The 24371-nt window shown below is 42.0% G+C and overlaps 1 long non-coding RNA gene across 1 annotated transcript in view; it reads right to left on the reverse strand.

Moving 5' to 3' along the window:
* Positions 1–400: 400 nt before the first annotated feature.
* Positions 401–24371, reverse strand: part of LOC132010776 (uncharacterized) — a 155797-nt gene continuing 131826 nt past the window's right edge. Inside the window, exons 7-8 of the long non-coding RNA XR_009402284.1 lie at positions 4385–4531; positions 401–1691 (exon numbers count right to left, since the gene is read on the reverse strand). This is a non-coding gene — a long non-coding RNA (uncharacterized LOC132010776). The remainder of the gene's footprint in view (positions 1692–4384; positions 4532–24371) is intronic.

Here is a 24371-nt window from a genome sequence, read left to right on the forward strand (position 1 = left end):
GTCTGTGATACAACATAGTGCCTATAATTAACATGGTCTTGTGCCCTTAAAGATATATTAAATGAGTACATCTCATCGTAAGCGCTCTTACCATAAGAAAAAAGGAGGACACAAAAAACTTTTGAAAGTGAAGGATATTTATTACTGTCATTGTGGTGATGGCACCATGGGTGTATGCATATGTCTAAACTCATCAAATTGTACATATTAAAAAAGCACAGTTCATGGTTCATGAATTATATCTCAATAAAGGCATTAAAAAAAAAAGTCATGGGACTAATGAATGGCCAGGCAGCCAAATAATGGCAAGTGCCCACTACAGGGGGTTCTGCACTAAAGCATTTTCCAAAGAACCCAGAGCCTGCCATCCAGAAAAGACCCCCCACCCCCACCCCGCGGAGTTTAAACAGTTGCATGACGGGCGGCCATACAGCGCCGCTAATGAGTACCAAGGAGGGACCAAATGAAGTTTCAAATTTTCATCCATCCCATTTAGGTGACCCGCAGGGCGTCTGATGACCAGAGAAAACGCCTGCAGTTCCGGAAACGTCCAGTGGGAGGGCTGTTTTTCCTTTCCGATAGTATTTATTTCTGGGAGTCACATTTATGTCCAGTGAGACTTAAATTCAGAACTTGGGAGTCTTCCTAGGATCCTAGAAACTCTAGTCTGTGAAAACCATTGGCGATCAAACAGCACACTGGTTTGAAAAGGTCCTTGCTTCAGACGTCCTTCTTCACAGCCTGGTATGTAAAGTAGATCTAAGTATGGCTGCGGTGGTCGGTGGTCCGTGGTCGGAGCGGGGTGCGGTCCTGGGCTGCCTGCGTGGCTTCCCCCACGTCATCCACATCCTCCCAAACCCCCGCCCCGATACCAGACAAGCCCCTCGAAGCACCTGTGCCACCCTAAGTTAGTCACCTACTGCTGTAATAAAGCTGCATAGTAAACTAATCCTCACACTCAAGGCGTTGTAACCAAGGGCATTTATTTTATCTCACGGTTCTGCAGAATGCGTGGGGTCTTGCCTGGATTAGGGGAAGGAAAGGTAAGTAACTGTTTAGAGTTGAAGGGAAGCCAAGAAGGCCCTGCTGCCGTGGTATATACGGCAAATCCTTCCACTGGTGATACCCTCCTTCGGGGCCTCTCCTTCCTCTCCTGTTTCAATCAGATTCTGTGAATTTACAGACTGTCTGCTCTGTTTTTGGTCCTATACGGGGTACTTGAGAAGCAGAATTCAACCTATGGTGGGAACTTTTTTACGAATTTACGCTAAAGTATGAATGATTTATTGGATCTGTTCGCCTCAAAACTTATAGCCAGAGAGAGCACAGATGTCCACATGAATAAAGGCAATAGGGCCCTTTTGCGCAGAAGGGCAGGACACAGACAAAGTTGCTGAGGATTCCCTCAGCCTATTGTGCAAAGATCTATAACTTATACTTTTTATATTTCCCAGGACCCCTAACACAGTGCTGTGTATTCAATCAATGATCAGTAAATACTTCATTAATTTGTTCATTTGATGAATTTTCATGCACCTGTTGTCTCCCAGACAGCAGGTACTCGTCAACTGATTGGTCTGTCTAGCAAAACAACTCCAAGAGATCATCACCATTCTTCTTGACTCACGACTTCCAAAAGGCATTGGTACCGTAGGTCCAAGAAGACACGTTACATAGCCAAGCTCTGTGAACTAGAGAGTGTTGCACAAATAACCAGGGATTTCCCTTATTATCAACATCAATATGGAGCAGAGATGTGAGGCTTAAAATATAATCCCTGCTTCGGGTTCTAGAAGGATAGAGTTCTTGGATGAGGAAGAAATTCCAAAACTTAAAAAAAAAATTTTTTTTTTAATCAATTGATCATTTATGATACCCCCAGACACTATGGTAGATGCCAAGAGTATGGCAGTGAACAAGACTTCACATCCTGTGTCCTCACGGAACTCGCAGTCCAGTGTGCTGAGGGCTGAGAGCCATGTGGTGATTGTGATTTCTCTAAGTCAATCTGTACTGAACTTTCTTTCTGTGCCAGGCCTGTGCTAGGAGCATAAGCGTTTAAAAAATAAAGCAAAGAAGAACAACCACAGCCATCCTTGCTTCTAGGCTACTCACAGACAAACGGCTAGAATGCTAGAATGACAAGTTGAAATTGCTATCATCCAGGATGTACTCGGACAGCTCCAGGACACAGAACAGGCTGCTGTGTCTTCTAATTGGAGACGGGGTGTCAGAGGACGCCCCACGGAAACACTGACACGGGCCAAGCTTTATCAGAAGCGGAGTTCACCAGAGGGATCTGTGACTGTTAAGACTTCACCCTTATGGTTAACAATGGACTATTCAAAATATACCGCTGCGGAAGACCCTCAGACACAGAAACCACTGCAGCAAGGTAGACTTGGGCTTAAGTTGGCTCAATTATAAATGCAGTTACTTAAAAGTTACTTTTCCCCTGATTTTGTGAAGATGTTCCCACTGAGACCTTGTCATCAGTAACACATCACTCTGGACATCAGGTGTTTGTCAACAAACGTGGTTGACAGTCCACTGATTTTCCTGTTTAACTTGGTCTCTCCTAGATGTTGTTTACCAACCTGAACCAGGACAAGTGGAAAGAGAGAATGTGGGGGAAAGGGGGAAGGGAGAGAGAGAGAGAAAGAGGAGGAGGAGGAGGAAGAGGAGGAAGAAGAGAAGGAGGAACGGAGGGAGGGAAGGAGGAAGGAAGGGATAAGATCCATTCCAGGCACAGATTCATTTGGAGATTAGAATCCAGTACAAAAGAGACACTAATTTTAAAAAAGAACATCATGGCCTGGCACCAACAGATGTGAGACAAGCAGGTTAAAGAGCCAAGAGAAAAACAATGAAAATAAGCAGCTGAAAATAACCGGACAGCAGGGAGTCAGAGAAGACAGGTGATGGAGAGGCACCCGGAGGAGGTGACCTCATTTCAAAAAAACAGGCAGAAACAAGGCTGTTGCTCTACTTACTAGGAAAAAGAGTAAAAAGTATGTATAATTTGACCACTCTGCATACAATCACCTAAAAATAAAAATTGCTTCAGCAGAGGTAAAGTGGTTAGAAACACTGGCTGTTTGCAGAGAAGGAAAATGACCATTTCCTATCCTGTGCGCAGGGAGCAGTCTGAAAACTGTCTCCTCAAAGCACCCTCTCTCTACTGAGCTTTTGTCCCAGGGCAATTTCGCACTTTGATGATGGTTGCTATTTGTCACTAGCCTGGGTTCCACTAAGAAGTCTTTTTCAGCTATTTTGCAAAAGAACAGTTGGAATAGATTCCCAGGTAAGATGACAAGGCCTATTTCTGATGGCTGAGGCTGACTTCTAGAAAGTTCCATCCCTTGAAATGTTCGGATCCCAGGCAGCTGCACAGGACTTGATTTTCAAATAGAGTCCGGAGACCGTCACTTCCCCCAGGGGGATTTGCCCTTTAAGCTGCAGAGCGACAGGCATCAAATGATACCCATCCTGACGCTGGGAGCCCAGGGAGAAATTTTACATTTCACAGCTGAACCAAACCTCACAATGCGCCAGGGAAGAATTGGTAAAAGGTTGAGCTAGAGCTACGGTCTTCAAATTGGAATACTAATGATGACCTTTAATGAAGCCTGACAGTACAATCTGTTTCTCATTGTTGCTTAAGGGCCAGCTCCCAAGCACACCCTGGCTTTCAAGGAAGGGACAGACTGGGATAAATGGACCCTGCTGGTGAGCAGGCCTGAGCACAGCTGATCTTTCAGCCAGGATTAAATTAATTAAAGTGATTCTCTCAGCCAAAGAATTAGTCTTTTTATCTGTCATTATTGTATTGTTTATTAATCTCCAATGGGGGCTAATTGGTATCTGAGCTTTTGGGGACAAGGGATCTTAGAGTGATAGGGATGAAATTGTTCTCATTTGGAATGGGGTGAACAGGAAGGGTTGTCTTAGTTCTAGATGTGAAACGAGCTTGTTAATTTAAGACCTTCATCAAAAGACTACAACAGCCCAAGGCAAGAACAGTAAGGCAAAATGAACCTATATGGAGGAAGGTTTAGCTGTGTTGGCTTTGCCCCAGATTAGTAATCAATGGATAGTCACTAAGAAACCTACTGCAAAGGTGGCATGGTGCCAGGGAATTAGAAGGACCCATTCATATGCCATGGCTCCTTAAATAAGGGTGCACTTTAGTTAATGAGATGCCCGAGTCCCATACCCCAGAGGAATCTGGAAAAAAAAAAATTTGAATACCCGTCTAGTTCAAACTCCCAATTTAACAGATAATAAGGAAATTTCAATCAGTCGTGAGGCAGTTTCTCAGGGCTGGGGTATTTCTTACAGTGGGAAAAACATATCAGGCCAGGCTTCAACATCCAGATGTTACCTGGGTCCAAAGGGAATATGATCCCTCCTTCTCTGCTTTCAGTTCTACTCTCAGGGCGGGGATGAACGTGGAGGGATGACCCCCAGAGGAGACCTTGCGCCTGGGAAGATAGGGGAGGAGTAGATACACGTCTTGAGCCATCCTAGCCTAGGAAAAGAGAGAAACAAAATTCGGCTGGTGTTAGTGAAGGCTAAGTTTGCAAGTGAGAGAAGTTCTACTGTCCCATGCCTCGTGGCTGCTCCAGGAAAGTATACTCTGGGGGAATTCCTGTTCTGAAGGCTGCCCTGCTTTAGCAGTTCTCTCCTATTGCTCTGAGCTCTGGCATCTAGGGATTGCCAAAGAAGCAAATTGATTTCAAGACATTATTTTGCAAGCTTGCCATCTCTCTCTGGCAATAACAACCCTTAAGACCATGGTGGGCTGCAAGATAGTTCGTGTTCTGTTAGTGACAGCAGACGAAGGCCCAAAGTCAGAAATTCCATTCATGATCCCTGAACATAGACACCACCCTCATGGTTTCTGTCTCTCAGCAATAGTCTTGCTACTCTATTCCCACTCTGATCACGTGGTGCCACCTTGGCCTCTGCAAGCAACGTAATAGCCTGAGGTAGGAAGCAGTCCAGGCTGCCTCCCAGTGAACGGCTGTTTATAACAGAGTCAAGATACGGAGTACATAGCAGCAGATGTCTGGGAGCAATAGAGAGGGTCAGGCTTCCCTGTCACACCGTTATACTGAGACCCCCAATATTATTTTTTATTCTGTATTCTGTCCTTCCTTTGTTTATACTATCTTCCTTTGTTTATACTATCCAGAGCACCAATAAGGATTCAGCTTTTTCAACTCACGCAGGTACAGTCGTTTTAAATTACTGGCCATAGCCGGAAGAGCATCTCAGTAAAGACCCTGTGTTGCTGGCGCTCACTTGATGTATGCAGGAAACTCACAAGGGCTCTCCCTGTAGTGAGCACCTCTGCCCATGTCAATGGAGCTTGCCTGGTAAAGGGTAGGGACAATTTCAGAAGCTGCACACTACAGGGGCCACTTCCGCAGCTGCTGTCACTGGAGAGGAAATGTAACCTGCTGTTTCCCTGCTGGCTCTCATTCAGAGGGGAAAAGTTAAAAGACTTGTGTCCCACAGGACTGCCCTCTCTAAGCCATCTGGTTATAAAGCATGGGCTTTTCTTAAAGGCTTTCCCGTCTGCACCCACTTGTAGTTCTAGGTTTTAGGCTGCCCTAGAGCCCAGGAGGGAAAAGAGAAGCAACCTTGGAGGTTCACGGCTGGGTTGTCCCTCAGACACAGGGTTTCCCCACAGTCGGCTGCTCTACCCCCCTCCCAGAGTCCTCTGATAGTTGCTTTACACATTCTGTCCAGGGTTTCAGTTGTAGTCAGTGGAATCGAGTGAAGGGGGCTTGTTCCATCTGGATCAAAACCAGAACTCTTCCGTGTCTTTTTAACAAGTGTCCATTATTCTTTGAACATATCCTTGTTTCTGAATAAACAAGGCTCTGGGCTCACCTTAGATCGTCTTTGCCCCAGCCCTTGAACCAGTCATTTCTCAAAGGAGCTCTAGTTCCTTTTAGCAGAGAACAGTATTGGGGAACCAAGATCCAGGCACTAGATTGCTATTGCTTTTGGGCTTTACTTCTTCTAGGCCCTTTCCTGCTCCCAGGTTCTCTTGGTGGACAGACCTTAAAGAAGCAGCCTCAGAGCCACAGATAATTGTGCTACCCGGCTATTTGGTTTTAACATTTTAAAATAAAGTTACATTAAAGTAAGTAAAATTAGGGGTGCCCGGGTGGCTCAATGGGTTAAAGCCTCTGCCTTCAGCTCAGGTCATGATCTCAGGGTCCTGGGATCGACCCCTGCATCTGGTTCTCTGCTCAGCAGGGAGCCTGCTTCCCCCCCCCCCCTGCCTGCTTCTCTGCCTACTTGTGATCTCTCTCTCTCTGTCAAATAAATAATAAAATAAAATCTTAAAAAAATAAGTAAAATTAGAAATTTATTCGACAATACACTAGTTGCACTAACCAAGTTTCAAGTGCTCAAGAGCCTCATGTGGACAGTGACAATCATATAAAATATTGCTGATATGGAACACTTCTGTCATTGCAGTGCTGGTCCAGATAATTTCAGCCAAAAAAATTATTATCTATATTGTTTGTGAAAATAAAGCAGAAAGACTATATCAAGGTTTTCAGAATATCTAGACCTTAGATTAAATACACAACATCACCTATACACAACCCAGGATTTGCCTTACAGCAAAAGGATGGTCGATACCTTCAAACAATCAAGGTGCTTTTGAGGCCAGCCGTTTATCTGTTTAAGTCAGCTTTCACTCTCAAAGAAGACCAGGGATTATAACAGCATCTTTTCAAGAATCCAGTGCAACCAGTTTCTTACACCAAACACAAAAATAAACTCGAAATGGATTCAAGATCTATATGTGAGACATGAAACCACGAAGCTCCCAACAGAAAACACAGGTGCTAATTTATTTGACATTGGCCTCAGCAACATCCTTCTAGGTATGTCTCCACATGCAAGGGAAACAAATGCAAAAATAAAACTATGGGGACTACTCAAATAAAACGTTTTGCACCATCAACAAAACAAAAGGGAACTTACTGAATAAGAGAAAATATTCTGATAAGGGGTTAATATAAATTGTATCATGAACTTATACAACTCAACACTAAAAAGACACAAACAATCCTATTAAAAACAGGTCAAGGGGCACCTGGGTGGCTCAGTGGGTTAAAGCCTCTGCCTTCGGCTCAGGTCATGGTCTCAGGGTCCTGGGATCAAGCCCCGCATCATACTCTCTGCTCAGCGGGGAGCCTGCTTCCCTTCCTCTCTCTGCCTGCCTCTCTGCCTGCTTGTGATCTCTCTCTCTGTCAAATAAATAAATCTTTAAAAAAAAAAAAACAACAAAAAAACGGGTCAAGCACTTGAATAGACATCTGTCCAAATAAGACCTACCAATGGCAGAGAGACACATGGGAAGATGTTCAGCATCACTAACCATCAGGGAAATGCAAATCATAATCACAATAAGATACCATCTTATACTTGTCAGAATGGCTAGAATCAAAAAGACAAAAAATAACAAGTGTTGGTGAGGATGTGGAGAAAAAGGAACTCTCATGCACTTGTCACTGGGAATGTAAATTGGTATAGCCATCATGGAAAATAATATACAGGTTCTTTAAAAAATTAAAATATAAATACCAGACAGAATGGGAAAAGATATTTGCAAACGACATATTAGATAAAGGGCTAGTATCCAAAATCTATAAAAAGCTTATCAAACTCTATCCAAAGAATAAATAATCCAATCAAGAAATGGGCAGAGGACATGAACAGACATTTCTGCAAAGAAGACATCCAGATGGCCAACAGACACATGAAAAAATGCTCCACATAACTCAGCATCAGGGAAATACAAATCAAAACCACAATGAGATACCACCTCACACCAGTCAGAATGGCTAAAATTAACAAGTCAGGAAATGACAGATGCTGGTGAAGATGCGGAGAAACAATTCCTACATTGTTGGTAGGAATGCAAGCTGGTGCAACCACTCTGGAAAGCAGCATGGAGGTTCCCAAAAAGTTGTACATAGGGTTACCCTATAAAACAGCACAGTGCATAATGTCTTTCCTGTCTGAGTACCTTAGGATGGAGACTTTGAAGTCTTGATGAAAACTGTTGAAGAAACTGATAATGTTCTCACTTTTTCAGCATTCTTACTAAAGCATCATAAATCCAGGCCAGCTGACAGTGATTGTTTAGAGAAAAAGAAAAAAAAAAACAGTCTCAAAATTGTGTCATAGAATAAAAGATGATAGAGCTATACCAGGAATTTTAAAAAATATAAAGATATAGATATAGTCATTAAATTAGATTTAATTTAATAATATATTTATCATTATCAAATGTTATTCAATATTTAAATATTATATTTTATATTTATATTAATAATATAATATATAAATATTTAATATTAAAATGATCTATATATCATCATTAAATGAGATAATGCACATACAGAGCTTAGTATAACACTTGGCACAAACAGTGAGTTCTCATTACATTTTAGCTATTCTTTTGATTCCTTTTTTTAAAAATAGAAGTTTAGTTTCTTTTTTAAAAAGATTTGTTTTAGAGAGAGAGAGAGCATGAGCAAGGGGAGGGGCAGAGGGAGAGAGTGAGAATCTCTTTTTTTTTAAAGATTCTATTTATTTATTTGACAGAGAGAGACACAGTGAGAGAGGAGGCATGAGCAGGGGGAGCAGCAGAGGGAGAGGGAGAAGCAGGCTGCCCACTAACTAGGGAGCCCCATGCAGTACTCGATCATGACCTGAGCCAAAGGCAGCCACTTAACCAACTGAAACACCCAGGTGCCGGGAGAGTGAGAATCCTAAGCAGACTCCACGTGGGGCATGGAACCCAACACAAGGCTCAATCCCAGAACCCTGAGATCACCACCTAAGCCGAAATCAAGAATTGGATGCTCAACCATCTGAGGCACCCAGACAACCCAGAAGTTTAGTTTCCGAGTCCAAGTATATTCTCTTTCCTCCTTCTCTTATGGTGACGAATTTCACAACTATGTGGAGCCCTTTTGATAAGCTCTCTGCATATATTGTCTCATTTAAGCCTCAAATAACCCAGCGAGGTAGGTACCATTATTATACCAAGCTCCAGTTAGAGTAAATATCTTGCCCAGAATCACAAAGCTTGCAAGTGGTAGAGGAGAGATTTTGTGCACATCATCTGGCTCTAGAGCCAGGACTTCTAATCCCCATGTAAGAAATTCCAAAATGAGTTGCAAAATCCTTTCACATTAATTTATTATGTGAAAAGGTTCAGAAAATATTGACGCCAAAATATAAAGCCTTATATATGATAAGACAAACTCTGCCCTCTAATACCTAGTGCAAAAAGAGGTTGGGGACATAGATTTAGAAACAATGTTGATGCTTGATGATGACAATGATGATGATAGCAAACACATATAGTACTTATTTTGTAACAGACACTGTTCCAAGCGCTTCATATATACTAACCCATTCAATTTTCACAATAACCCTATAAAGTAAGTACTATTATTATAACTATTTCAGAGAAGAGGAAATGAAGCAGGGAGGTTTAGTGACTTACAAAAAACTTCACACAACCAGTAAGCTTGAATCTGGGATTTGAACTCAGATAGTCTGACTCCAGAGTTCACACTCCCACGCACCATACTAGATTGTCCCAGTGCCGCTATCCCACAGCTAGTGATCTCTGTTACTGAAGAAATCATTCAACCATGACTACCCCTGCCATGTTGAACTTAAAATTCCTCAAAATTGGGGCACCTGGGTGGCTCAGTTGGTTGAGTGTCTGTCTTTGGCTCAGGTCATGACCCCAGGGTCCTGGAATCGAGTCCCACATCGGGCTCTGCCTGCTGCTCCCCCAGCTTGTGCTCTCTCTCTCTCCCTCTCTCTCCCTCTTTGCCAAAGAAATAAATAAAATCTTTTTTAAAAACTTCAAAATTGAGGCTATAAAGTTGTTAGCCTTATCCGAAGAGAAGCATACAAATAGAAAATTTAAAAGAGCATATCCAGTTGTGTGTAATCTGTTCCCTTAGGGCCACTGGAATTCCTATTCTCCTCCAGTCCCTCCCACATTTGCTTATTATTTCTTTATCATTCGCATAAACACACACACACACACACACACACACACACACACACACACACACACAGAGCTCCTTTAGAAAAACTCAACCATTATGTTTGTCTTTCTGAATTATTCTGACTCTTTGCACTTGAGACTTGTAGCTCCTTGAGTCGCAATATGCCTGAAACAAAAGAGGAGATCAGTTGAAAAACATGAGTGGATTTTCTTAGAAAATTGCATGCTTCCATCACAGGCCTGTTGTGAGGATCAAAGTGAGAATGTGCGTGATCTCGCTTTGAAAATTCTGTAGGCCTTCAGAAATGTAAGGGATAGTTATTGTCACCATACTAAAAACAAAACCCCGAGCTCTCTTCTTAAAACAATTCCCCAAACACAGTATCAACGGGAAGGCAGAGCTGTGGTTCATAGTCTTTCTTTTTATTGGCTCGGACTTTAGAGTTTTTGTGTGTTTTTTTTTTCATAGCCATTAATATCTGTTTCCTTGGAGTTGCACAAGGCTTGCACAAGCTCACTGAGACTGTGCAATAAGATTCGTTTATGAATTGGGCAACAGATGACACCTTTTTTTCAAGGAAATTTGCATTTGTCATTGCAATAATTGAATTCACTGCTCAACACATGAATAAATTCCTCAAAGAAGTCTTTGTGTTGTGCTTGGGATTAAGAGTACTTTTTTCTGTCAAAGCAAGGCAAATTCTGCCTGAAATGAGTTTCTTTCTGCAGCACAAAAAAAGTGAGTGGGTGAAAAGATGTTAAGACAATCCTTTGCATATGAAGACCTCAGTTGAACCAACTTCCTCTATGACCTGAATAAAGTCAGAACATTTCTCGGGACCTTAGTTTTCCTAGCTACAGAATGGGGAGGATGGCCTAGAATTCTGTGATCCCTTCAGACTCTAATATTTTATGATCCTATGAATCTTCCCTCCAGAGATGCCCAAAAAATTAAATATGGTATGTCTCACCCTAACAATGAAAAACCTTAGTGTTCCAGAAAGAAATGTAAGACTTCAATCTATCTGCATGATAATAAAAAAAGTACCTCTAACTTTATAGTTCACAGAGTGTTTTCACATATATTATTTCATTTGATCCCTACCATAAATCTTTGAAATAGCAATTTTTATTCCATTTTACAGATGACGAACTTGAAACTCAGAGTGAGTTGTTAAAAGTCTCTTCTAAAATTCCACACTTAATAAATGGTGAGTCCAGGACTCAAAATGTGGGTCTGGAGTAGTATAATTTCACCTCCTACTCCATGATGCCTGACAACTTACTACAGGAGATTTTTATTTCTTCCTTATGGGTTGTAGATGTTGGTATTGAAAATTATGCCCGGGACGCATATATTCTTGCATGAAATGATGATAAGAAATTGGCTGAGCAAGAAAGTTGAACTCTTACTGAGCCTATTTCATAAGCATCATAAAGGCGAAGGTCCCACAAGCAAACGAAATGCTGAAATGCTGTATCTCAACATTCATATGCTTCTTCATTCATTCATGAATTCAGCACATATTTGCAAGCCATTCAATATAACCAGGCATGGTGCTAGGAGACAACAGCATTGAATAAGACAATGTATAAAATATATAATATAACAGGAAAAATAGACAAATGGGAATTGTTACGAATCTTCTGCTAAGGAAAATTTAGAATGTTACAGGAACAATTGAGAAAAAGCATGTGACTTTTTTTCCTCAATGCTGCAGCCTTCCCAAAGAACATGGCTTTCAAAACAAGAACTGGAGAAAAGGCAGACCACTGCTCACATAAGCAAGAGGGAGATGTAAACAAGAGGGAGATGTTCTTTTTTTTTTTTTTTTTAAGATTTTATTTCCTTATTTGACAGAGAGAGAGAGAGAGTACAAGCAGGCAGAGTGGCAGGCAGAGGAAGAGGAGGAAGCCAGCTCCCCGCTGAGCAGGGAGCCTGATGTGAGACTCCATCCCAGGACCCTGGGCTCATGATCTGAGCCACCCAGGTGTCCTGAGGAAGATGTTCTATGTAGAAAGAAGAGCATGTGCCAAGGCAATCCTTGCTTTTACTTTTAAAAAGTTACTGCTGCTTTCAAAAATACGTTTCTAAGATTTTTAAAGTACAAAAATGATGAGTGTGTTGTGTCAAAGGAAATGATAGAAAGGTCTATAAAGAATAAGTTAATATTCTAGCTCTAGCCTCTTCTCATTTCTACTTAACCAGTATGAATTGTTCTTGTGTAGAATACTCCACTTCCTCCCATCATACTGTTATGATGTAGCTAATTTGTTTCAAAGTGCTTGAATCCAGACAGTGTGATTTTACTTCGGGTTCATTGGTTTAAGTCACAAGCCAAGACAAGTCAGTTGCCCTAATTCAGACGTGGTTACTATAATTGCATCAGTTATCTTCATCTTTGACCAACACAAAGACATTTCACTGATCAGTATAGTAAATGTCAGAAATGGGTTTTTCACAGGTGAAATTAGTAGCTTATTAGCATCACAGATGTTTAAAATGGATTCTCATTGGTCAAATTGGTGTTCAATTACATACGACTGATCTAAACTCTTTTAGAGACACCCCACTTCCTTACTTGGATAGGGTTTAAATGTCTAACAAGGTCTGCAGCCTGCTCCCTCAGGGGTGGTATCTAAGACTTGACTCTAAAGAGTACTGATCCAGCGGCACCTGGGTGGCTCAGTTGCTTAAGCGTCTTGCCTTCTGCTCAGGTCATATTCCGTGGGTCCTGGGATCGAGCCCCGCATTGGGCTCCCTGCTCAGTGGGGAGACTGCTTCTCCCTCTCCTGCTCCCCCTGCTGTGTTCTCTGTCAAACAAATAAAATCTTAAAAAAAAAAAAAGAGTATTGATCTAGTTTGTTTGGGAGGGTTTCTGAGGGCCTGATACAGACCATAAGGAGAACAGAATCCTTCCCTGCCATATTGTCACATCTGGCTCAAGGGAACCTGTCATGTAAGATGGTGAGCAAAACAACTAAAGGACGGAGCGGAACTTAGCTGAGCTTCTATGACTGGTGATATGACCTGTGTGTGCTTGCTTGTTATAAACGCTCATGAATGAAGTGGGATTGGGTCCGAGACTTGCTAACTAAACCTACCTAAAACTTTCTTTTTTTAAGATTTTATTTGTGCATTTATTAAATATTATCAAATAGAAAGAGAATGCCTGCATGCGTGCTTGTTCAAGCAGAGAAGATCGGAGGGCGAGGGCGAGGGCGAGGGAGAGAGAGGAAGAATCTGAAGCGGACTCTGCCCTGAGTGCAGAGACCAGACCTGGGTGGCGGGGGGGTGGAGGGGGGTGGGGGGGGTGGATCCATCCTACCATTAGGAGATCTCCACCCATGACCAGATCTCTACTTCTGAACTCCACCAGAGCCAAAACCAAAAGTCAGATGCTTAACCAACTGAGCCAGCCAGGTGTCCCAAACCTACCTGAAACTTTTAAGAGGTTAATATTATTTACTAGTATGACCCTAGTCACATTTAATGCATGACTAAATTGGCTTAGATAAGTTCACAGCACACACAGATAGCCTCACGCACACATACTTGTAAAATTTTATAAATACGTAAGAACATATCATACCAGATTCATTTTTTTAATTTAAAAATTTTTTATTTACATGGGATGCATCTAGGTTAAGGGAGAAAGATATAATGTAATTTGTTTAAAGACTGAAAAAAGATTCCATAGAGTAGATATACTTGTTTGTTCTACCATTTACCAGATACCACTATTAATGAATATTTTCCGTTTTATTTTTGTTTCTATGATTATAAGGATTGCTATAATAAGCAACCTTGAACTTAGAACCTTATTTTAATGTTTCTATTTCTATGGAATGTATTTTTTTAAAGCAGGATTGCTAGAGGTAATGGAAGTTTAATACACTGAAATGAAGTCTATTTTAATATGTATCACCAGATTACCTTCCAAAAAGCCTGTCATAATAGACACATTCCCATATCCCATTAATTTATGGGAATAGCAGTTTTCTAGCATCTTCTCCAAGTCACAGTGGTATTGCCCTCTTAATGTTTTGCCAATTTGATGGGCAAAATGATGCTTCATTGTCACTGTGTTTGGCATCTCCTTGATTACTGAGGTTAAGTCTTTTGTCTTACGTTTTAGGACTTTGGGGTTTTTTCTTAAGTGAATTTCCCATTTATATTATTTGCTCAATTCTAAGGTTTGTTTTTTAAGATTTATGGGAGCATACAGAATAATAGAAAGATTGTTTTGTTTGTAAGGTAGTTCTCATTTTTTTCTAAGCTGCCATTGCTTTTTAATTTTGTCATGGTATATGTGTCACTTTAAAAAACATCTCTCCCTTATACGTTTATTAAAAAATTAAAAAAACAAAAAACATCTCTCTTCCATCATAGCTTCAGGGTCCTGTGAACAAGAAGACTTCCCTCATAACAGGTTTCTACAAACATATTTCCAAACTTTCTAAAATTTTAATTTTATTTTAAAACATTGAAGAATGTAATTCCTCTGTAATTTTTCATTAAGTTGTGAGTAAGGGGGTCTTTTTCTTCCAGGAAGGTAGTCAGTGCCACATCTCATATCTTTTTTTTTTTTTTTTCTTTAAAGTAGGCTCCATGTCCAGCATGATGCCCCACACGGGGCTTGAGCTCATGACCCTGGATCAAGACCTGAGCAAGAGTCAAATTTTAACTGACTGAGCCACCCACGTGCCCCATATATCTCCTAAGTTCTCAAATGCATAGATCTCTCTTTTTAATTTTTTTTAATTTTTCTATTTGACTCCAAAGCTTGCTTGCTTTTTTTCTTTCTTTATATTTTTCTACATTCCTGCCACTCTTATATTGTGAGAACAACAGACTTATAATAAGTCCTACTTTCCTTGGCTGGTTTTTATTTATTAAGAAAAATGAATTAGTGGCGCCTGTGTGGCTCATTCGTTAAGAGTCTGCCTTTGGGTCAGGTCACGCTCTTAGGACCCTGGAAGAGAGCCCTGCTTTGGGATCCTTGCTCAGAGGGAAGCCTTCTTCTCCCTTTCCCACTTCCCCTGCTTGTGTCCCCTTTCCTGCTGTGTCTCTCTCTGTCAAATAAATAAACAAAATCTTAAAAAGAAAAGAAAAGAAAAATGAATTAGGTAAAACAGCAAATTATTTAAAATTTTAAAGTTTATTATTCAAATGAGAAAGGAAATGGAAAACAGGTCGTAAGTCTGGTTTACCTAACTAAGAGACTCTGGAAATGTCCCTGGCTTCCCTCGCCTTGCTCATCTGCAAACTTGGCATTTATAATTTCCACTTATTCCACAGGTTTATTTTAAATAGCTAAGGAAGTTAGACACTGAAAATAATGTGTAAATTCTAAATGGCATTACACGTGTCAGTTACCCAATGTCATGTAGGATGCAATATGTGGGATACCTAATTCTTTATGGACTATGCTTGGATCCGCAAGCATGACCACCTCTTATAAAGCGTCATGAGCCTGCTCTCGTTTCTCCCTGTCAGAACAGAGGAATGGTCTACGAGACATTAAAGTCACATGTGTTTTCAAAGCCCCGGCCAACTAATTGGGAGGAACTATAGAAAACAAACGGCAATGATGAACAATGCGGGGTAGAAAAGCTGCCTCCCCAAATCCCCAGGTTAAATAGACTTAAGAATCCCATGTTGTGGCCTGGCCTGGGGAGGATTCTAAGAGGATCATTCCCCCATGGCAGCCTGGGTAAAGGGTGAAAGGTTAACAGGCCAATCCCAGGACAAGGTGTTGGCCCAAATGAGGTGTTTAGAACATTTGCTGAAGGACTTAAGTCTGCTGAGTTCTTTATTTCCAACAGCAAAAGTGTTTAGGGAACAAAAAAAAGACTTTTGTAAGGAAGAATTCAAGAAATCTAGTTGGGTCCTCTCTTCTCCAAGGGAACCAAAAAGGTTAAAAATCCACCCCCACCCCCCCATTTCAAGGCGATGATTACAAATAAAAAGCAATAAAGCTTGTTTTGTGTTCTGGGAACGACCATAAATTGGTTAACAGCTCCCTTGCGTTTGGAATTACTCTTCCACTGAGACCAAGCAGAACCACCAAGAAGTACTTATGATTACCTAGTACTCTGGCATCTAAATACTTCCAATATCTTTTCTGCATTTTAGGACAATGAATTATCCAGGGAAATCCAAGGCAAGGGCAGGAAGAAGGAGATAGTTTAAGAGCTGGAGAAAAGAAGTGTAATTGGACACCTGCCTCACGTTATAACCCCACACACTCCAAAGGCCAGAAGAATTTTCTGCAGTCATCCTGGAAAGTACGTAAGCAATGACTTTGGCTATGCTGTTATCCAAAGATGGAATTCTATAGCGATGAGATCATGTGCCTGGAAGATGACATTTTTGAGGGGGAGAAAAAAGCATTTCTTCAGGCATTTTTGTACAAGACGCTCTGAAAATGTGCCTGGCCAATTTCATCTAGCACCAGAACTCTCATATGATCTCTCTGAATTCTGATGATGTCAGCATAGATTGAGCACAAAGAATCACATCAGTAAATTCATGAAACAGGCACCAATGGAGTAAGAGTTTACCTCGATTTTGCAAGAAAATTTTATAAAAACCGTTGCTGTGGTACCTCACACTAACTCCAAACTCCAAAAACTACAAAATTTAGAAAATATCATGTATTGGATTCAGATAAAAAGGTAAACAGTGGAGGGACAGTGGTGGTGGCAATTATTCTGTTTACAGAAGGAACTGTGAGTAGAATTCTTTCAGATTGCAAGATGCCTTAATGGATTTCCATGTGGTATATAGGAGGCAAAAATGTGAATTATGACCTTCTGTGTAAGAAAAAATAAAATGCTTCAAAGGCAGATGATGAGCCTGAAACCCCAATCCTTAGCAACATGAAATCCTTCTCATCTCTGGTCTCTTGTAACCAAGCGCACATTTTCAAAAAATGCCTGCTGGAGGTTGAGGTGCTTTCTGTAGAAGATGGATCAAGACCATCTCTCCTGGAGAGCCATCCCGGATGGTCCCACACATCCCTAGCTGCTTCTTCCTGTTTTGCTGCCCTCAGACACCTGCAGGGAACACTTCCCTCCGGGTGTCCTGCCTTCTCCCTCCAGGGCGTTTTTGGTCTTTGTTTCCCTGTACCTGGTCGAGAGCCCAGGACGTACTAGTTTTGAAGTAGAGAACTGAAAAGTCTCTCATTTTATTTTAATTTTAGATTTTATTTATTTATTTGAGAGACAGTGAGAGAGACAGCGAGAGCCAGAGAGAAAGCACGAGGGGAGGGGAGGAGCAGAGGCAGAAGCAGAAAGCAGACTCCCCACTAAACAGGGAGCCCAACACGGGGCTCGATCCCAGGACCCGGGGATCATGACCTGAGCCGAAGGCAGACGTGTAACCCACTGAGCCACCCAGGTGCTCTGGGACTCCCACTGTAGAAAGGGTTTGACCTGCTGTTTTTCTGCTAGGCCCATTGACTCATGTTTCATAATTTGCCTCTGAATAAGCCACAGAAGCTATGTTCCCACTCCAAGCAGGAAACAAGAAAGTTTATCCTAAGCCCCAAACACCCCTGACAATATCTAAGAAGAGCCAGATCCCAAACATGTTCCAAGACACCAGCTTCAAACAAACCCCAGCTGACACTGGCATCAATGTCCCCTCCTTCAGCAATTTAGCAATTAGCAATTTTACACATTCCCAGGACCCTGATAAATCCCTAATCCCAAACCACGATGAATCTCATTGTTCTCTCCTTTCCCAATCTCCCACATACTCTGTCTGCTATTCCCTGTCACTCACGCTAGTCAACAAACTGTTCCCACTTTCTCTGGCTTGCGCTTGATTTCTATCCTGTGTGAAGCCAAGGACCCTGTTGGCTGGTCCTGTGGGACCCTCCCCTGTGTTCCTGGACCGGCCTGGCTGCACCATGAGAAAGGAGGAGGCCCTCATGAGCACCTAACCTCTTCAGGAGTTGTGGGAAAAGGTGGGTGCGGAGGCTGTATTTATTCTGCAAATAGTGATTAACGACTTATGACCTGCCAGACACTGTGCTGGGTTGTGGGGATAACGACAAGTGAAACCGGGTTTCTGCCTTCAGGCAGTTTATAATCCCCTAGATCACCGAAGCCAACACAAGTCACTGTGGAGAGGATGCAGCCGCGGAAAGAGGAAGAGGATGGGTATCCTGAGAAAGAAGGTTTGAATCCTTCCTCATCATTCCCAACCTGGTTAGCTTGATAGCCAATTCGTGTTAGTGCAGCCTCTACTTAGGTCACCTCCGTGGTCCAAGCCTGAATCATACCCACTTTAATAAGTGGCTGGTAAGAATCAAGAAGAGAACACAGGCTACGACATCCGGCCATCCCTGGCACCCCACACGCACTCAGGTGGGTCCATGTTCCTCTTCACGTTAATGAAAAGTGAGGGTAGAATATAAATTTATTTCTGTGCTATGATGACAGCTATGTAATCATTATGCATGCTTCTGGGCCAACACTAGGAGAGAGAGTGCATGAAAAAATAATAAAATCCATGTAGAGGGGGATTAGAGGTGATTTTTCTCCCCTCCCCCCCAGGCTTTTTATTATGTTTCATTGGTCCTTGGAAAATAAAAGAGTTATAATTTTTTAAAGTCCAACATATTGGGGCACCTGGGTAGCTCAGTGGGTTATAGTCTCTGCCTTCGGCTCAGGTCATGATCTCAGGGTCTTGGGATCGAGCCCAGCGTCAGGCTCTCTGCTCAGCAAGGAGCCTGCTTCCCTCTCTCTCATTCTCTCTACCTGCCTCTCTGCCTACTTGTCATCTCTGTCTGTCAAGTGAATAAGTGAAATCTTAAAAAAAAAAAAAAAAAAGAAAAAAAGAAAAAAAAAGTCCAACTTATTTTAAGATGAAGAGAATAAGAGATATCCTTATGGAAACAGGCATGTAAATTTATTATTTTCCCAGTAGAGATAGTTTGTAGAAAATGAAGTCATAACATGTAAAAGTCTTTCTTCACCATGAGAAAATTAGAGAAATCTAAAATTCTCCAAGCCTGATTTTATTCTTTCCACAAACCTTCCTTCTTGTTCTTTCACTGGCATTTCAAAAGCTTCAGGCTGAAGAGAACCCTGGCAAAGCGCAGAAGAATTCCCAGTTTTGCACAGTCAAGAGAGTATACCTCTGGTTGAGCACCTCACCATTTCCCCATGGGGGGCTTCCTTTGGTTTATACCAATCTGAGGACTAGGAAGATAATATAAACACGGGGGGGGGTGAGCCCCCAGAGAATGAGGGGGCCTTGAACGATCCAGCTGTTAAATTCTTAACTATGAGAACACAGTACCAGCTAAAGAAAATTTCTGAAGTTAGACCCCCATTCACCAGTCTTTGGCTCCTAGTTAAGATGCCTGGGGTCGGAGTGACCTTTCTAAGTTGTAGGTCAGGTCATGAAGCTGCTGAAAGGCTTCCTGTGGCTCCTGGATATCACAAAATAGATAGGCGCTAATCTCACTGAGAAGTCTTTTATATTGGGACATGTCAAATTCATGATGTGGAGATACAGCTTTCTAAAGTTTTGGGTTTTGCTTGAAATCTCAAATTTCACCATTAGCCACAGGTACTGTGAGTTGGTTTTCTTGAAATGACAGGTCCATTGCATTCCTTTGCAAGAAAATGTCAAGTGCCCACGTCTGAATAAGCCCAGTTTGTTGCTCTTTCATGTAAAAATGCCATTTCATGGAAAAAGCCACTAGTTCAGCCTAGAACTTCAACCATCGGACAGGGCTTGCCTTAAAGTAATCATCACGTTCTGGTAAGAAGACGTGCCTCATATGCACTTCCTAGGCTATCACACAGAATATTAAAAAGATATGTACTCAAGCGTCAAGATTTGATCAATTAATGATTTTCACTCTTAATTCTCAAGAGAGGCTGGGATTTTTTTTGTTTTCCGGCAAGTGAGGAGTGGTGAAAAACACAAAGATTGTTCTAGCCATGCTGTGCGCTGGTTTGTGCTAAGCTTCCGGTTTTACCACCATTGTTTTTGCACCATCAAGGTAAATGTCAACCTATCAAAACAGGCAAATAGCATCTGAGCATCCCGTAAAAATAGTTTTGGGGCACCTGGGTGACTCAGTCAGTTGGGCATCTGTCTTCAGCTCAGGTCATGATCTCAGGGTCCTGGGATCAATCCCCACATCTGGCTACCTGCTCTGGGGAGCCTGTTTCTCTCCCTCTCCCCCATCCCCACTCATGCTTTCTCTCTCTCTCTCTTTCTCAAATAGATAAATAAAATCTTGAAAAAAAAAAGTAAAAATATTTTGACCTCACAGACTCACTTTGAATGACTGTGTAGACCACAGGTCATGAGGGCCAGGCCCGTGTCCCATGGAGCACTGAAGCCTGCTCATACTGGCATGCAAGAGCTGATGGTTAATTTTTTGAGAATTTTTGTAAGACGCTTGACGTCACATCAGTGGTTAGACATGATCCATGGTAGGAGCCTTTACTCCATGGAAGTGAGTGGACTTACAAATCAGGTTCTCTTCCAGAGACCTGTTTGTCCTCCGTCTACCAATATACCACTGTCTCTGTCCCTATTCCCTTGTGAATCAAAGTGGTGAATGATATTGAGTCAAACTCCCTCTCGCTGTTCCCCAGCAGTTTCTCAGGCCCTTCTCCTGGGGGGGGGGGGGGAAGAAAAAAGCCCCTACCAGAGGCCACTCTCATGTCGCTGTGTATGCCTAAACACCCAATGGCCGGATTTATTAACTTCATATCTTTAGCGAAGAGTTCATGTCAGACCTACCACAGGCCTAAAGATGGCTCCTGCTGGGCCCCCAGGACGAGGACAAATGTTTAGGCTAAGAGTGGGAGCGCGGCATGAATAGACCTAAATTAGGCCGGGTCTAATAACCCGTTTACTAACACCTGTATTAGTCCTCTATCACTAGGGGTGAACTGCTGTCGGACAAGGCATAATCCCATAAGCTTTCCATTTGCATATCCCTCATTAGCTGATTAAAACCTGAAGAAGGCAGGTTTCTGCAGCTGGTGGGCCCATTCCTTCACACTGTCTGCCTGGGTGGTTTGGGTAATGAAGTCATGTGGGTGGATGTGAGGTTTATATGTATGGAAGGGATTAAGAGCATTAGGATTTGTGTGAGCTGATGTTGCCATATTCTCTCTACTGGAACCCAGTAATTGGATGGGAGGAGAAATGGCAGACCCATTAGTTTTGTCTGTTTACTCAGGAGCAGGGTGCTAGAGATTCAATTTTGCTTTCTTTGGCTCCCTCGCCTTTGTGCAGCAGGCCTGCTTTGTCTCCTCCAGCCCTGAGCACCTCCAAACGCCAGCCAGCCCCACTAAGGCGATTCAGCCACAAAGGACAGACGTCGGTGCCTCGGGGCCCGAGGAAGAGAAAATGCAGCCCCGACTCAAGTACTACTTGAAGGCAGTCCCATCTTGCTAGCCCAATCCTGGGAGACAGAGCAAGAGATAATTGAAATTTATCAACACTTCTGGAGTCCTTTTTTGATTATTTTATTAGTTCTCCACGTTTGGGATTAACAATCCTCAGCATCAAACGCACCGCAGGCTCCTTACTTGGGAAATGAATGGTTAGACATTTCGGGAGTCTTAACAAAGCAATTGTTGTATTTGCAGGGTTTGCATAATTTTAATAGACGAAAAATAACACGAAGAAAAAAATCCATTTCCTGTGCTGTTTGTACAGCTGGAGACAGAGCTCCTTGTGCTTGATGATGTAAGAGATGCACCATTGTCTCGCCCCTAACCCCGACAATGAAGTCCCACTAATGTCGTTAACAAAACCAGACCAGGCAATTCGGAAAACTTTGAAGCTGAACATTGTCTGCAAAGTGTATGGGGCGCCACAGACAGAACTATGTTTATTCATCAGCAGTGCTGGGGTTTGCAAAGCCGGGAGATGACTTGCACCAGCAAAGAGTGAAGAAGGAAAATGTGAGCGGATCACAAGGCTCGAGTTTGAAGCCAGGGAACAGAGGAGGGAAATATGGATGAGGAATTTTATTTGTCTTCCATAAAAATACTGGGGTAGTATAGGAGAATATTTCAACTCACTTTGATTCTGTGAAGGTTCATTTTGTATTTTTAGTTTCCTTTACTAAAAGCCACAGTCCCTACACAGATCACCCCCTCCCAAACTGTAAAGTGAAACTTGCAGCGCAAGTACATTCATCAGTTGCAGACATATTCCATTGCAATTGGGTTGATGCTGTGGTATGTCTTTATGGAGGGGACACATTAAAAAATCCACCAAATGCAAGTCTGAGTGTTTGAGCTGGGTCATTTGCAGGGTTTTTAATGACAGCTTGTTTAGCGAGATTAAGGGATCGAAAGAGACCCTCATAAGCAACAGAGAACCAGCAATACTTATTATAAAAGATTTCTCATAGTAAAAACAAATCTTCAAAAACAAAACAAACAAAAAACCAACAAACAAGCCAGAAAAACAAACAGATGAATAAAACCCCACATGCTAACCATCCTGTGGGCATATTTATGTGTGTTTCACCAAACCGCAAAACAAAACTCTCCATTTCTATCTCCCTCCGCCTCTATTATTTTTAATTGTTTTGTCCATTCCTGGTAACATTGTTAGTAAAAGCAGTTGGATCTTCTGTGCTACATGCTCAATTCGGCTAATGTTTTTGAGCCCCTGCTCTCTGTTGTGTTAGGGTTAGAACACACTCAACAAAGCATGCCTAGTTTCAACCCTCATTGGGCATTACCAGTATGTATGAAAGGAAACGTAATTAGAAAGAGAGAAAAAGAGAGGTAAAAGTTTAAACCTGGCTCATATGATCCTTGATGCCAGAGATTTGTCAAATCTCAAGAACAGAATGAACCTTAAAGGTCCTCGAACCCAACCATGCAACCAACCCTCTAAATCCCCTCTTAGCAAAAATTCAATATACCCCCTTACATGTTCCAAGTGTTTGTGACCTAGCATGTCCTTAAATCTTTGTAATCCTGATCTACAAATTGATCTTCTAGCCACTTTGTCTCCCACCAAAGCTTATCTTTGCATAATATATTCTTCATGGGGAAAAATTTAGCATTTTTTGAGCCCTCACTTACCATACAGCATGCCAAACATACAGCATCCTGTAAAGTGGGAATAGTTATTCTCATTTATAAGTAATGAAACCGAGGTCAGCGAGGCTAAGCAGCCCATCCAAGGACACACAGCCTCTAAGCAGATCAACCTCCTGTTACATAAGAAACCACTTCCAAACTCATGATTTAAAACAAGAGCTGTTTTATTATTTCTCGTGATTCTGTGTTTTGGCTAGAAGATTATGCTGCTCTGGGCTGGGATGACTGGGGCTGGATGGCCTAAGAGAGCCTCACTTACAGGTCTGGGCCTCAAGTGGGATGATGAGGATGGCTGGTCCAGGTCATCCTTAAGGAGGCTAATGTTGATTTGTTTAGATAGTGACAGCCTTTCAAGACAGTGAGAGCAGAGACCTACTGAGGTCTAGGCCCTGAACTCATAGCGACTTCCTTGTATTCTGTTGATCAAAGCAAGTCACAAAGCCAGTCCAGGCTCAATGGGTGGGAAAATAGAATCCACCTCTTGATGGGAAGAGCTGCAGAATTGTTGGCCATTTGCGCTTGAACACGTGGTCTGTGATCCACACTCTTAACTCTAGAGCCAGAGAGTCTACATGCACATCTCGGCCTTGCTAGGTGTTATCATGATGCCTTGGGAAATGTAACTGACCTCTTCCCATCTGTTTCCTCATCCGTAAAATGAGGATAATAACAGGACTCTTCTAGAAGCGTAGTTATGAGGACTGAATGAGTGGATATGTATAATGCGCTTAGAATACTGCCTGGTAAGAGTCTGCACAAAAAGTGATGATGATTATTGTTGTTGTTAATAATCCATATGTTGTACTGGCTATCTCAATATTTACTAATGTTTAGTATGTGCTAAGAGCTGGGGACGCAAAACAAAGGAGCTCAGTGGGAAACATTTAATCCTCATTTCCTACCTTTTACATAGTCTCCACCGTTGGGCGCTTTACAGAGAGTTCACTTAATTTTTATAAAAATCTAGTAGCTGAGGTGTTATTCTCCCTGGGGACAGGTAAGCTGAGGCAACAAGACATGGTCTTTTTTCTCAAAAACCTCAGATTTGAGAGTGAAAATCTTTTACCAAGAAATGACATTTGCTAGGTTATTTCATAAGACACAGTTGTGTATTACTAACTTACTGGGGCTCAACAGCAATTTGTCACCTCTGTTAAGCAGATGAAGACCCTGGTATGCAGAGAAG

Source organism: Mustela nigripes, chromosome 1 (genome assembly GCF_022355385.1).
Source record: "Mustela nigripes isolate SB6536 chromosome 1, MUSNIG.SB6536, whole genome shotgun sequence".
Taxonomy (NCBI): Eukaryota; Metazoa; Chordata; class Mammalia; order Carnivora; family Mustelidae; genus Mustela; species Mustela nigripes.